Below are 16,352 nucleotides of genomic sequence, written 5' to 3' on the forward strand. Positions count from 1 at the left end.
CCGCCCGGGCCCCGCTCGGCTGCGTGGGGCGGCTCGGAGCCCCTCTCCCCCGGCGTGGTCTGTGTTGTTTTTCTTTTAGTCTGGGTTTTTAGAGGAAGAAAAGTGGTTTTTTCTAGCCCTCGTTGGCTGCTCGCTCTATGGGCAGCGGGGCAGCAGACCCCACTCGTGTCGCAGCTGGGGCTTGGAGGGTTGGGCACGGTGGGGATTTTTGGAGCTCTTGGTGCTGCGGCCGTGCCGGGTTTAAAGTGCCGGTGCTTGGGACCAGCCGGGATGTGAGCAGGGGGCATCTCCCTGTTCTCACAGGTAGGAAAGCTGAGCGGCCGCTAAGTGACGAGCCCGAGGCCGCACAGGAAATCTGCGGCGGAGCCGGGGCTAAACCCCAGATTTCCCGTTCGGTGTTTTTCTTGCCTGGCTGGGGATAGTGGTTTAACCTCACCCTCTCGGGGTAAAGTCCTGCCCAGCTCCCAGCCAGGGCTCCTGCGGTGGCAGCCGGGCGTGTGGCCAGGTGCCAGCAGAACGAGGCCTCTGCGCTGCGAGAGGTGGGTTTGGAGAGCAGAGATGTCCCTGTGGATGGGAGCTGGGTCCAAGGTGGAGACTGGGTTTGTGCTGCTCGGGTGTCACATTGGTTTGGCATGCTGGCCCGTGTGAGAAGTGGCCCCATCCTGCTGCTCAGGGCATGCTTTGTCTGCACCCCCAAATCTGAGACAATACAGTTTTTCAAAGGAGCTCTCTGCTACTCTGATTACCTGATGGGAAACTTTTGGGGGACTGGGAGGCGATGTGTCTTGTAAGGCCGTGTGACGTACCTTGAAAAGCTCATATACAAGCCTTTCTTGATCTGATTTTTCCCATTTCTGCCCACTAAAGGCACAAACTCTGCCCAGCCATGGGCTTTCTCTCTGCACAATGCTGTAGGGTGGCTCCACTTGAACAGGGAAGGGTTTCCCTGCTCTTCTCCCTGACCACCTACTCTGGCTGCAGTCCCCAAGCAAGGATCATAGCGTCCTGAGGAGCACTTCTCCATGGGTAGGAAGCCAGAAGTTTACTTCATTATCTGGAACAGCTTATTCTAAACTAATCTCTCTTTAAGAGATGAAGAGGAAGGGAAAACTACCCAGATGCTCAGATGCATTTTATTTACCGTAAAAGAAAACAGCAATTTAATGATAACTTGTATTAACTAGGTTGGGTCTGTGACCTTGATGTATTTTACAACGTAGCTGAGAAGAGGGAGCAGACTGTTCCAGTCTGTTTATTGTTTCCTCTTAGTGCATCCCAGTAACTCGCAGCACACGGATGCCCACACAGTTCTGCAGTCCTGACCCACCTTTGGGGGTGGGAAAGAGGAGGCTGTTGGATCTGATTTGCTTCAGATACAGCCTAATCTGTAGCTGGTGTTAATTATATTATAGATGGGTTGGGGTTTAGCATAGGTTTTTCTGACAGGGCTCAGCCTCCGCAATTCTTGCTACTATAGAAAAGCTGTAGTAACTTGAAGCCCTGAAGTCACTCGTGGGAGCACATCCCTATCAATAAATTCCTTGTTGTAAAGCCAAGTGAAACCAGCCCCATGGGGACTGCTGGCTTTCACTGGGGAGGCATAGGGATGGATGCAGGCAGTGCTGACAGCCTGGAGCAGGTGAGCTGGGCTGGTACTGAGAGCCATCTGCATTGTCAGTGTGGGGAGATTTCAACAGCAGTGTGCCTCCAGTTCTCCTTTATATAAGTGTGTCTCCTTGCTCTGCAGGGTTTTCCTTCTATTTAGACCTCCCTTCTGCTCCTCCTCTCCAAAAAGGCTTTCCCCTGGTGTATGCGAGCTTTTCCCTCCGCTTTGGTTACTATGGTGCTACTATGTAAAAACAGCTCGTCTTGTAGCTCCTGGAATGATCTGCAGCTTGGGTTTGCAGTCCAGCCCTGGGACATGAGCCTGCGTCCATCCCTTGTCCAGCCTTTCCCTGTCTGTGTGATGGGACAGGTCTGGAGAGTGTTGTCTGCAGGGCACGGCTGTGCCTTGCTCCCACGGGACCTCCTCCAGGTTTCTGGGCACCAGGATTCCACTGCTTGGTGGCAGGCTGTCTCACAGGTGCATCTTTTGCTATTCCTGAATGTGGGACAGTACCTGGGCCATGATGAGCCCTGCAAGACCTGCTCACATTCATCCCCTCCAGGCATGGGGCTGACGGCAGAGGGGGCATCAGCTCCTCCTGAAAACTGTTGGGAATGGAGACAAACAACTGGGAGTCTGTAGAAACCTGTGCAAACAAAAGGCAGAAGATGAGAGCAGATATCTGCCCCCATCCTGCTCAACCCTCCCAGCTTGTGCAAGTTAACCCCCCTAGGGCTGGCTTGTTGCTGCCCACTTTGCTGTAATGGGTCCCTTGCTTCCCTTGCCTGATATTATTATTCCTTTCTGGTTTTCCACCTGATTTGCATGTAAAAAAGCATGAGGGAGGTTACTCCATGGAGAGGTCCTTGGTTTGCTCACAGCTAATGTAAATTATTGTTGCCCTCATTCTTGCAGTGGGCTGGGGTCACCCTGGAATAGAGGGATTTTGTTGGGAGAGCAGGAGCCCAGAGCCAGGTCCAGGTTCCCCCACCCTGCTCAACCTAAGGGTAATTTGCCCCATGCAGACAGAGAATCATGCTGAGTTATCTCTTTGCATGAACTACATAAGAGATCAGGAGGATTATGTCAGTAACTAAAACACCTGCTCCAGGTGGGATGAGTCTAGTCCTGCTATGGAGGCTGTTTTGGAGAAGATCCTGCTTGCTGGTGCCTGATGGTCTTTGTGGTGAAGGTCAGCAGCCTCTCTCCCTCTGGCAGCTGTGATGGCTCTTCTGCTTCTGTAGAGCAGGGTGATGCTTCTAATTATAAAGGAAGAAGTCTTGTACTTCTCCCCTCCTTTGTTTGCCTTTTCTCTTTCTGGGTTTTTTTTTTTTCCCTCTTGACAAATGTTCTAAATAACAATGCTTAAAATGCAAATGGAGCGAGCTTGCTGAAGTGCCTGGGAAGGCCTGGTTGGGGTGGACTGTGGTGGAGCTCAGGAGCTGGTGATGACACATGGCACAAGAGCAGAGCCCAGGCAGGGGCTGGGTTGTCACCACAGCAGTCACAGCCATGGCAGCCGTGGCTCATCTCCACGTGGAGGACGCTCTCATGTCCTGCAAAGGCTTTGTGGTTTCTCTTTCCTCTCCCCATTCAGAGGGGCACTATGAGGTTGCCCTCTCCTTCTTCTACAGGCACAATAAGGGGACATTGAAGTGGACTCCTTTTATCTGTGTGTTCTTAATCTCTTATTCCTACCTTTTTTTTTTAAGTTATAAATAGAAAAATTGGACGATGAGCCTTCTAAACTGTGTGTCCAGTTGCAGTCATGGCATCTCTAAGGTCCCTCCTACTGCAGGCGAGTGCTGCCTTTGCTCTTCCAGCCAGGTCCCTCATGTATTTTAGCATTTGCTTGGGGAAAAAAATGAAATAAAATAACATGGTGTTGAGGTTGCAAAAGTTTCCATTATAGCTCCACCCACACTCCTGCCCAGTAATGCTCAGAAAATTCAGTCTGGGTGATGGGGCTTTCCTGCCTGCTTTGCTGCCGGGCTGCTTGGGGAGAAGGGGAACAGCTTTTGGGGTTTTTTTAAAAACTTTTAAAATTATTATTGTTTTAATACAGAGATGCTTGAGAGCCATGACAGGAATAGGGTGTGGAATGAGCTCTGGCACCTGGCTTCTCAATAAAGAGCCTGGATGGGGCAGGTTTAAAGTGGGAGCACTCAAAAATTCACTGAGCAACAGACAGATGGATCAGTAGAAAGGGACTTCCAGGGGGGCTCTCTGCTATTTGTGTTGGTGTTGTTTAACTCTTCTTCTACTGAAGAAGTGCCTTGATGCTGTTTTCAGGCTGATTTTGTCCCACTGGTGTAAAGTCATCAGTTTGTTCCTCTGGGAAGGATAAGAAGGGAGTGAGTTGCTCCTGGAACATGGCTCAGTGTGCAGGATGCTTGCAAATGCTCTGCTCTCATGCCTCAGTAAATAAAGAGGTTTTCATGGGACTTATAAAAAACTTCTCTTTTGGAAATAGGTCAAGCAAATATTTATTTCCCTAAGGTGTCATGCCAGTGTTGCACAAATACTTGAATGGGTAGTCATTTTATTTTTCACTGCTTTGTTTCTTCCTAAGCACATTCAGTTCTTTTTTTTTCCAGTGGTGTAGGGACACACATTAATAATTTTATGTAATCAGTCCTGTCCCTCTCTCCATCTGGAAGTCTGTGCATCTTCTGTGGGCTTGGGCTGTAAATTGGAAGCTGTGACACTTTTTTCTTTACATCCAGATGCTTCTCTGCTGTGAGGATATTTTTGTTTTCCAAAAGAGTTTCAGGTCAGCGGTGGGCCAGCTGCTGCAATGAATTTAAAAACAAAACTCCTAGAATACAGCAAAGCTCAACAAAATGGCCATTCTGGTGTCTTGCTTTCCCGTCCTAAAGCCTCAGCCATGATTTTGCTGGTGTCCTTTTGGAAAGTAAGTCTAATGCTTGGGTCATCCCACAGGTGGAGAGTGCAGTTACTGCCAAAAGCTTGTGCCCTGCTGTCTGGTGGAGCTCCCGTCTTCCCCAGATAATCAGGGATCAGTTGGTGTCTGTCTTTAAAGAGGGACTGAAACTTCTTGCCTGCTCTTAAAATGGTAAAAGTAAAGAGTTTAGTTGAGAGGACCAAAATTAGGCTTGAAGTCTTGGATACCTGATCTTAGAGCTCTTCATCTCCAGGTGTCCTCAGTGTAGGAGTAGCAAGGCGCTGTGCTGGAGTGCACTGGAGTACTTGGAGTATACCTTCTGTAGGATGTTTGAGATGGGCTTGTCTTGGGTGCTTTTTGATGTGTAGAATATTCAGTGAAGTCTTAGGTCTCTGTGTGAAGGATCCCAATGGACTCCTGGCTCCTGGTGCTTGTACTCAGGGCAGGCTGCAGTGGCTGGAGACCCTCGTGGTGCCTCCAACTCCTGCCTTGGGGCATGGGAAGCACAAGGATCATTCCACCTTCCAGTGATGGAAGGCACTGGGCTTTCTCTTACAGCCTGCAGCCTTGCAGAGGTGGTCACCTCTCAAGCAGCACCTTGAGCAGGAGGCTTTGGAGACCTTGAAGGGGTGAATGTGATGCCATTTTTCACAGCCCTGCTAAGACAGGTGTTTACACTTTGCATTAAAGGTTAATTGGCTCTTACATTGTTTCCTGGCTGTGGGGTGGCCCTTGGAGACAGATCAGCCTGACCTGTGCAGGAGGTTGTGCAAGCCTGCTGTGTGCTGTGCTTTGATTTGTTAAACAGGATGTAAAAGCAGGCTCCCCATCTGAAATGTATCCTGCTCTTTCTTTGCTAGGAATCATTTCCACCTCAGAAAACATTTAAGAGAAGGGGAGTGTCTCTCTTTTACAGAGGCAGAGCTGACTTAAACCCAAAAATCCAAGCACAGACCCTCTCAGCTGTGCTGGCACAGGGGAGGCAGGCTGTGGTCTGGGCTGTGAGCAAGCAAATGATGTGAATATTTCATTTAGATCATAATCCACCTGTTGGGCTTCACTCCCCCAGCCCTGCATGTACTGGGAAGTGCAGCAGATGTTTTAAATGGCAGCCAGCACTCCCTGCTCCAGTGTCTGGCATCACCATGTTGCTTTACAGGCAGGAAAGACAGAGAGTGAGGATGATATAGAACTGCTGCAGGTTTGCAGGTCCTTTGTTTTTAGTTGTTTTCTCTCTGTTGTTCTGCCTGCTTTGGTGGGGTATGGTGTTGTCCTGCTCTCCCAGCCTGTGCTGAACTGTGGTTGCTCTGCCATGTGCCAGAATAATTTCTGCAGGTTGGAAATTTGGCCCTGTGAACACTGTACTGCTGAGCAGGGCACTAGAAATGAAGGTTCTGTGGAGGAGGTATCATTTGAGTCGGTGTACTGGGGGTTAATTTTACAAAACCCCTCTCCTGTGAGCAGTCACTGTGTGTCCGCCTGCTCCTAACCCTTTTCCAAGCTCCTTTTGCTACTCTGTGCTCTCCTGATTTTCCTGGCATCTTTCTCTTTCTTTGTCAGTTCTTTAGATGTGTTTTTTCAGTCTTATTTTCTGCTGTGGGGTCACCTGTGTGTTTCCCTTTGGTGTTGCAGGACATTGCTTTTCTTGTAAAACAGGATTTAGGTCTCCGAGCAGCTTGTGGGTGCTGAGCACTTTTTGGCAAGCAGGAGATTGGGGTGTTTAAAGGAATTTTAAAGCCTTGGTGCTCCTACTTTGATCTTCTCTGACACCTAGGATAGGTTTTGATTGTTTGTTTGTTTTTGTCGTTTTCAAGAGGACAGTTGGAACAGAGAGGGTTGGGGTGAGAAGCAGCCCTTGCTTTGAGGGGTAACACCAATAAACAGCACTGACAGGCAAACACTGCATCCCTTGTGTGCTCAAAGCCCTGCTGTTGACAATATTGTTGTGCCTGTCCAGGTGAAATGAGATGGTAAATAGTATTTGAGATGCAGTAGTGAAATTAGGGATCTCTCTGCTGAGTATCTCTGAAAAAAGGGTTTCCATAAAGAAGACCTGAGAGCAGGGTAAGGTGGTCCCTGCTGCTGGGTGTTCTTGGGCTGGGGTTGCTCTGTCCCTTGTGCCCTTCTGGTGTGAGGATGAAGCCACCAAAGTCCCCCAGAGGTCCTCGTGGGGCAGGGGACATCATTCCTGCCTCTGTGTGGGCATTTCAGCATTGCTGGCGCCTTGGCCTTGGAAATGGGGGCTCATTTCCCACCTGTGGGGAAATTTCCCTTCTTAATTGCAAATGTCAGCCAAGTGGAAAGGAGTATGGTTGGTGTGAGGCAGTGGAGGATGGGGGAACAGCAGAGGTGTTGATGAACATGGGAGGGTTACATCGCCTTCCCAAAATATCTGCTCTGTGGATTTCATTTCTGCTCCAGTCCTTAATGCTGGGAAATGCCTTGTGCATCTGCTCTGCTGGGGCTGAGTCTGTCAGGGCATTGTAGGCATGAGGCTGGGAACAAAATGGGGAAAAAAACCCTATGTTGAATGTAAAATGTCATTGATTTCTTTCTCTATTTTTTTTTTGTATTTTTCTTCTAATTTAATCAATTCCCTACTGGGTTGTAAATTCCAAATGTGAATGAGAAATAATCTTACCAGTACAATAATTAGCATGTAACCAGCAGATGAAGAAAACCCAAACTGCTGAGCTGATTGGTGAATGCTGACTGTTTTTCGAATTAATTTCAATAATCACATCTCCCATTAAAAAGAAGACGGGGTGGGGAGGAAGTCTTAAATTTTCGTCAAGCTCAATGTAGCGAAAAATGGTATGTGCAGTGTAGCTGTTCTGCATGTGATTAGAAAAAAGACCTGAGGGAGGTTCTTGAATCTGAATTAGCAACAAAGTATTTGCTAATTTTACAACCAAGTAGCTCAATTTCACCTGCTTTTTTGGGAAGAGAAATAGAATTGTAAGTGAAATATCCATAATTTTATGTAGGTGTCTAACAGTAAATAGTCTTCTAGTAGAGGAAAACATTCCCTTGCATTTGTGCTTTGCTGCAAGATGCAAAAACAACTTCCACTGGAGTAGTAGTGCAATATGGTCATTAGTAGAAATATATTTAGTGTGCATCCATCCAGCTCCCAAATAGTTTGTTCTTGTGCTTTGAAGGGAGAGATGGAAATTGGTGTTTGGTGATTTCAGAGCATCCAGGAGCTGCACACCCTCTTGGCACAGGGATCTGCAGCCCCGCTCTGCTCTGCCTTCCTCTCCTGCTATTTTTTGGCTGTTCTGCCCTGAGGGTGAGTGGTGTTTGGAGGATTTAGAAATGCTCTCTCAGCCTTGATACCTCCAGGTGTCACATCCAGACAGCACAAGGAAAGGTCACCTCTGCAGAGCTGTACCTGGCAGCTGGTCTAATTATCCACCTGAGTTCACAGTCAGGATTAGCAGAGATGATTTTATCTCCTAATGATGTTTTTCCCCTGGTGGCCGTGGCCACCTCACCCTCAGGGCTTGTTTTCCAACAGCAAAGCACAAGTGATGCTGCTACCAGCTGTTGGACCAGAGCATCACTTTAGAGATGCTTTTTCATTCCAGTTTAAACTCAATTTTAGGAACATTTGTGAATTTATGATAGAGCTTGGTGCTTTTAGGCTTAAAATTTTTCATTTAGAAGTGCAGAGATGGTCTGCTGAAACCATAGGCATACAAGAGGTGGGTCCACACTGTGCTGCAATGGTGAGAAATCCTGGAGTGTGTGATGGAGCTACCTTTTAATTAATGAAAAATGCTCATTCTGGCATGAAGCTGATGATCCCATGTGCTCCCTGTTTCCATTGTGGGGAATGTCACCTGCCCAGAACCAGGGCAGTGACAGCCAGGAGGGAGAGCAGGTCCCACAGAGCATCTCTGGTGTGTGGCACTCGGGTCCTCTCCCTCCCAAAGCTTCAGGATATGCTGGCATATGATATTATTATCATACATTATTTAAAAAACAATTGAAAAAGCCAGGCCAGCCTATGTGCTTTGAAATAGAATTTGTTATTTTATCAATTCAAGCTTGGTGTGCTGTGGGAAGGTCTGCAAGTGGAGCACTATGGGATTTTCTTGGCTTGTTTTCCTAATGTTACAGACTGTCTCAAAGAAGAATCACATTGTTTCATGTCCCCTCCACACGTGATTTTTTTTTTTTTTTAAAGCTAATGCAAACAACCCTACAATAACCAGTGAGTGAATATGCACATTCTGCACCCAGTTTGTTTGGGTTTTTGTGAAAAGCAAGATTTAGCTGGCAATCATGTTATGAGTTATGGATAAAAATATATGTTTTAAACCACCTCACTGATGGCTTTTACTTTTTTAAAATGCAATTAATTGAGTTAGAGATTTGAAAAAAAAATAAAAGCAGAGACTGAGAAAAGTCATTTGAGGTGAGTAAGCAAGTTGGCTTTTTTTTGTTTAATGAAAGTTCAGAAAATGGCCCACTGCCACTGTGTATGTTAAGGGTACCTTAAATACGGAGTGTCCTTCAGTGCTGACAGGCATCCCAAACACCTTTATAATAAACCTCTAATTATAGCTTAGTGACTTTGTAGGTTCTCTGGATCAACTTGGGAATATTGCACTGAAATCAGGGAGAATATTTCTATTTTCTGTGTCTTATGTGTGAACCAGATTCAGAGCTGGACTTGGTGAGTGTGGTACAGAGTGATGTATTTATGGTGTATTAGATAGTTGTGCTTGCTGCTTTATGATGCACTTTTGGGGTTAAACTCTGCATTTTGGGAACTGCTTCCTGCATGCAGCAGTGTGGGTTCCCAAATCCAGAGCCCAGCTGAGCTGGCTGGAAAGGGCTCGGCTGGTGGCCAGCGCCTGCAGCCCATTGCTGCCTCCTGATGTCTGCCTCTTGGGGCCCTTGGATTACAGCCCAGCACTCAGAACCAGAGACTTCAGTGAAAACCTCGCCTTCTTAAAGGGAAACAAAACCTCCAGAGCTTTGTGGTTGTGGAGAAAAGCTGGAAAATGGGAATTCTTGGGCAGAGAGTGCTAGGGAGATGCATTAGCCTGGTTGTTTCCCAGTATCCCAGACTGGGAACAGTGCCATGGGGTCCCGGGCTTGACTTTTGGCTTTAGAAGTTGGCATGGCAGACACTGCTAGGTTGGTTCTTTTCTCCTCTGTTTATTTGTTTCTTCCCTCCTTCATTTTAATACTGTCTCCTGGGAGATTCCAGCTGAAGTCTATTAATTGCTGAGATGTTTCTTTTCCCCCATGCCGTGGATGCTGGGTCCAGTTTGGCTGCGGGTTGTTTCTGGCACAAAGGGAAGAGCAGCAGGACAGAGGAGCAGTGCTTGTGTTGGGTTTGTGTCTGTCTGTCCTGCACAGGTGCCCTGTAGGTGTTACACACTCGTGTTTGGGCTCAGCCAGGCTTCCACAGCAGCAGCAGAGCCACTGCTCTGTGCCACCAAGGCTTGTCCCCCATCAGGGGCTCTGTGTGTCCCCCAGGTTTTGATGGACCTTGCTGAGTCAGTGTGGGGCTTTATTTATATTTCTCTTGCAAGCCTAAGTTGGAGGTTTGTGAGATGGCTGGTCTGATGCTAAGGGATAACTTTGGACGGTTTTCTGTTGGTCTAGTAACCCTTGGAGAGGTCTGGGTAATTGCCCCCCAAAAAGTAGTCACCAGTGGGACACTGCAAAATCCTGAGGATGGATCAAATCAAGTGACAATTCATCAAAGGGTCCTTCTGCTTGGCCATCAGTTCTTGAAAATCTGGATCACTTTGCCCTCCTATTTGAGAGATTTTCATCAGAATTGTGCATTTTTTTCCCCATCCTGATCAATCTGAGGTCCTCATGACCCCAGGAGATGGAGCTTCTCTTATGTTGATGCTCCCTGCAAGGGCATCTTTTCTCTCTCCAAGTATTTTGGAGCTCGTGATAAAATTGCAAGGCTTTGGCAGTGCCCATTTGGGTGCTATTTGTGTGCCAAACCCTGCTGAATACATCTTTTATCACAGATTTGTAACAGTAGCTGTTGGAGGGGAGCTTCACAGGAGAAGTGCTTTCAGAAGAATGCTTTTGTAAGGGAACACTATCCTGAAAAAAAAGAAAAAAAAAGAAAAAAGGACCTTGCAGGCAAAAAAGAAAAAACTCAACATTTTTCATGTTCTAAAATTTGCCCATTAATTTGGGTGAATCAGGTTTTGCTTCCATTTCTAGACAATTTTGTCTGTCCTCTTTGTACAAACAAGCACTGTTATGCTCCAGGCATTTTTGGGGGCAAAAAAAAAAAAAAAAGACATTTAGGTTCAGTTAAGAAATGCCAGAATCTTTGTTTTGTGTAACTGTCCCCAGGCTGAGCCCCAGCCAGGTCCCTGCAGGAGCTGGGATTGGGACCCAGCTGGCACTCTGCTCAGGCTGGCCTCATTCGTGGTGTGGATAAAGATGGATCTGTTCTTCTGGTCCATCTTAATAGCAGAATTTAAGGAGGAGAAGGGGCGGGAGGGTTTCTGAGCAGGAGATGGAGTGGTAATGGAGGAGGTGCAGCCTCTGGGACAGGGCTCTGGTGTGCTCAGCTCTTGTCTCTGCTCAGGTCCCACTGATGGTCCCTTTGTGGCCACTGTAGAGTTGAGCTGTGTCTCTGCAAGAGCCTGGTATTCCTCAATAAACATAAAGCTTGTCCTCCCATGTTTGCCTCACAATTATCAGTGCTTTTCCTTTAATAAAAGGATTTTTCATGGGAAAACTGGCCTTCAAATCACACTAGTGTCCAAAAGTGTCCTGGCTGCTGAGCATCCCCTCTCCAAGGAGGAGGGACACGGTGCTGTGCTCCATTTCCCGTTTTGGTTTGGCCCATCATACATTGTTCTTAAGTAGCCATTTACTCTCCTTCCCATTTCTCTGGCACAGGAGCAAGAGAATAAAACATTAAAAAAGGAATGTGATTATAATCCTGTAAAAACTGTCAGAGGAATTTGGCAGTGGTTGCAGCCTGTGAGTGTAATACATAATATTATATTCATTTTTTAAAATGATTAGATTTCAAGCTGACAGTTTAAATGACAAGTCACCTTAAAAAGATATAATGGACAGTGTAAAGACTGTCAGTGTGTTTTTTTCTTTGCTAACTGTGGAGTTTTCAAGGTCTCTGCACCCCCCAAAAAATAGGAACCTTTGTTTTTTGGCAAGCTGCATGTGGAAGCTGAGAGCAATGAGGTCCCTTGTATTAATAATTTGTATTATAATAGCATTGTCACTGCTGGCTCCCAGGCTTTTTTTATCCCTGAGTTAATGGCAGGGCTGCCTGTCAAAGGGAATTTTTTTTTTTTTTGGAAAAAACTTATTTTTGCTTTTGTTGTCTCTCTGCTCCCACAAAACCGTGTGTGAATGGCACCAGTAACTGCAGCTGGGAGGGGCTGAGATAAGGGCAGAGGAACTCTTCAGCCATGTTACTGAATGTATTGACAGTTTAAATGTGTATTCAGCATGGGAAGCAGATCCCAGGGGACTGACAGAGTTCCCCATCCCAGAATATCCCAGCAGGAGCTGAAGCTAAAAATGCCAAAACCTCCAGGCAGTGCAGGAATGGAGCCACAGCTTCCCACATCCTGCTGTAGGCCTGGGAGTTTTGGATGAAAGGGAAACCAGTGCTCTTCTGTTTCCTCAACTGGAAAATCACACAGATGATCAGAGCCCCATCAAGCCTTGAATAAAACACAGAATAAAGTGATGATTACTGCTCTCAAATAATAGATTAAATTATAATTTAATCTAATAATAGTTAAATTTATTAATAGTTAAGTTTATTAATAGTTAAATTTATTAACAATAGTTAATAGTAGTTAAATTTATTTAATAACAATTAAATTTATCTCTTTGTGTGGTTCTGAGAGCATCCTTTGGGCAGTGAGATGAAAATGAGAGGAGTGGGAGTCTGTTGTTTCCTTTTCTTGGATGAGAAGCTGACTATCATTTGCTGACTTTTAATGCACCATGTTGTATACACTTGTTTGGTTGTTTTTAAACCCAACCTGAATAGGATTTGAAATTTTTAAAACTCTGCCATAGGAATTATTTATGGGAATATTCCATAATCCCTTCTCTTTGCAATGGAAAAAATTATTCCAGTAGACATGGATTGGACCATGATCTGCTTGTAAATTCTTGGAGGCTGGGCATAAAACTCAGTTGAAAATAAACATCAGCACGAGGAGTGGTGTAGTGCAGAAGGAGTCCTTGTCTGGTTCTGGCTGGAGAGAGAAGAGTTTGGGTGGAGGAGATCCAGAGAGTTGTAAGGAGATTGACTGGAGGTCTGAACAAACCTGAGCTGTTTGGCTCTAGATGGGAGAAGAGCAAGGCAGGAAAAGCATCTTCAGGTGCCTGAAAGGGACGGAGGTGGTTGCTCTCTGTGTACACATGGGAAGAGCAAGAGGTCACGGCCCTAAAATTGTAGAGACAAAAGTTCAGATTAAATAATGGGCAAAATGAAGGTCAAAATAATTTGCCTGAAAGTAACAACAGGATTTGATAGTCTGAAGAGCTTGTGGAGCATCAGTTGTTGGAGGTTAAAACAACTTGGAAATATCTTTCAGATATTTCTTGATGGTCACTGATGCATGAGGAAGATGCAGTTTATTCCCCTGCAGTGGGAGTTGTCCTGTGCTCCCTTCCCTCCTGGCCTGGAGTGGTGAGGCTGGAGAAGGTTGTTTTTGGTCTAAAATAAGCAAGAGATGAGAAATTATGTTCTGTGGCTTAAATTTTCAGGCACTTAAAAAAGATTGAAGTGACTAAACATAATGTAAGTTTGCATGCCTCCCTACAAAAGCAGATGTTGCCTAGAAATATTTTATGCTCTTTGGTTCTGAAATTGAATGTTATGGACATTAAATTGTACAACTTGCCTCTCTCAGTGGTGAAGCTTTTCTGGGATGCTGGTTGACTTGAGTTGGAAGAGACAGAGGGGAGTGAATGATGTTGCTTTTAGTACAGCCATTTCTCTTTAAAGAAATATCAGTGAAGTTGAGTTCCCAGCTCTGTAAATACTGGAGAAATAGAAACAGCCACCCTAGAGATCCTGAATGGTAACTTGTCAGTCCTTTAATTGTACCTTGGGAATGGTAACTCTTTAAAATCAGTGTTCCACGAGCAGCAGAGGCTGCAGGGCCAGACTGTCTCTGCTGGGCAGTGTCAGGAGGTCTCACATGTCTGAGAAGTTTCCTTCAGGAAGGTGCCCATCTCTGCCAAAGCTGGGATCTTGCAAAGTGCCTTCATAGCTCAGCTATTTATTTGTAGTTCTGAGAACTGCAAGAAAAGGTGAAGCATCCCTCAAAGCATCCCCTTTGCAGACTGGTGGGCAGGGGAATTGTTTTTGTGTTTTTCTGTATCATTTTGTTCTTCTTCAGCCCAACTTCTGTGTGGACAGAGGGGTGTGCTTGGAGCTGCTGTGTCTGCTTGTGTGAGTCTCAGGGTGAACCAGGCTTTGCTCTGCAAGGAGGCTTTATTCTGGGACAGCCTAGTTCCCTTTTCAGTCACGTCAAAAAAAAATCCCAAAAACGAGCAAGAAGATCTGTTAAGATCTCAAAAGAGAGCTAACAGCTGTTAAAAAAATATATCTGAGGTGGGGTTGTCAGGTAAAAGGAAAACAGGATAATCTCTATTTTTGAGCCTTTGCAGTGGATTTGATTTTGAAATGTTCAACCCTTCAGTGGATCTCACACACGGTGCTGGAGTTTCTCTTTCCCCTTTCATGAGCCCACTGGTCCAGCTGGTTCAGACACTGCAGTGCTAAACCTCCAGGCACAGTAAGATGGTTCACTCTGTGTGTTGAATTTGCTATTTGGGGAAGATATTCTCCACACTGGAACTGTGTGCAGGTTTTGAGCTGCTCAGTCAAGCCTTGGGAAGCCGTAAGGACAGCAGTGGGATGGTAATGAAGGCTGTGGTTCTGGCAGACACTGCAAATAACTGAGACAGAAGGACCTCAGTGTATCTTGGCTGTTGGATGCTGGGATTTTAATATCTGAGAGAAGTTAGGGAAAAAAGCATGCCTTGGTTGTCCTTGTTGCTTTTCCAGTTTCAGTGATAAGCAGCTGAGCTGTTTGCATGTTCTGCTCTGAGGAAAGCCCGGTCCCTGCCCTCTCGCCCCAGCCCCCTCTGTGTTATTCTTCTTGAAGCAGCAATTCCAGGGAATTCAAGGAGGAGCTGCCAGGGTAATCATGGCTCATGGTGCCAAATTTGCAGGGGCTTTACTCCATATTTCAGAACGAGGTTTTGGAAGAGTCAGATTTATCTCTGCCTCCAGCTTAAGTTTCTATTTAAGCCACCTTTAATTTCTTGAAGCGCGAAGCTGTTCTGACTGCTGTGATCGAGGTCACTCTTTAATTTAGGTACTCCAAGGAATGCAAAATCTTGTTTGCTGAAGTCTTAGGCATATGCTGAATCCCTAAAGGAGTGTGTGAAGGAAATTAAATGTACCATGGCACAGGGAGAGGAGCAGCACTGTTACAGGAGGAGGAATGGCAGATAAGCAGTGGGGCCATGCTGTTATCGCTCGGTTTGGGAGGTGCTGGGGTTGTGCAAGTCAATATAGGACATTTACACAAATTTCTGGAATAAAAACCCACTCCATCAGCAGTCTAGTATTTGTTTCTTATTATATGTTAGATTTTTTCTGGCACAGCAAAGTTTGTCATCTGTTATGTCAAGGTCTCGGCGCTGGGATCTTTCCAAGTGTGCTGAAACCTAATTGGTTAGGGGTAAGCCTTCCCTTCATTTTAGGGGAGGAAAAAAAAAGAAAAGCAAGGAAAAAAGAAAAAACTGTGGCATCTAAAGCATTTTTCTTGTTCTCTCAAGTCTTGTGATTTGCCAGACTTAGGCCTCCGGATTTTTCTCCCCCCTGGTTCTGGGCTTGCTTTGCTTTTCCTGTGAATTAAATTGGGAGAATAACGTACAGCAAATAATTTATAACAGATAACATTGAGCAGCCAGCACTGCAGGTCTGGAGAAAGCTTTCTCCAAGCATGGCTCTGCAGCAGGGAGCATCAGGACACCTGAGTGCTTAGTGAGGGAAAACCTTTGTGTCCTTCTACTCTTGTCCAATTGCTTTGATTTTTTTTTTTTTAATCCTGCTGGGTTTGGTCTGTAAAATTACAGCCAGAGTGGAAATGTCTTGTCTGCAGGATGTTGGGTGGGTTTGGGGAGCCCTTTCCTGAGTTGTAATGCATCTGTGCCTGTTTGGTGAAATCTCTCTGTGCCACTTAGTTAATCCAAGAAATGCAACAGTCGTGTGCAAAGCATGTGGTCAGCAGGATCCAACCTGAGCAGCAGATGAGTGGGGCCCTGGCAGGGAACTTTAGGGACTGGAGCTGGCTGAAGCACAGGGACACTTCACAGAATCATAGAATCACAGGATGGTTTGTGTTGGGAGGGACCTTAAAGATCACATAGTTCCAGCCCTCCTGCCCTTGGGCATGGGACACTTGGGACATGCTCCTGGGAGAGGAGGACCTGTCACTGCTCAGGCAGGAGCTCAGGCAGGAGCAACAAACAACTTTAAATTTTCCTGTAGTTGGGCAATCACAACCTAATTTTCCTGGTTTTCATCCTTGTTCCAAGCTCTGGCTCACCTTTTTCCAGGGTGACTCTTTGTTTTTCAATATGCTGTTTTCTTCCCTGGTCTGAACTTAATCCCAGAAATCCACTTGGCTGCTTATCTCTTTAGACAATAAAGTTTAGAAATTAGGAAATAACATGGAGCTGGCTCTGCTGCTTCTCCAGCGGTGAAGGAACAGGGATTGGATGGCAGTGGGGGGAAATGAGGGGAGAAGAGAAGGCCACAGCTATGAGCAGAGC

The sequence above is a fragment of the Geospiza fortis genome, unplaced genomic scaffold (assembly GCF_000277835.1).
Source record: "Geospiza fortis unplaced genomic scaffold, GeoFor_1.0 scaffold188, whole genome shotgun sequence".
In the NCBI taxonomy this organism is placed as follows: domain Eukaryota; kingdom Metazoa; phylum Chordata; class Aves; order Passeriformes; family Thraupidae; genus Geospiza; species Geospiza fortis.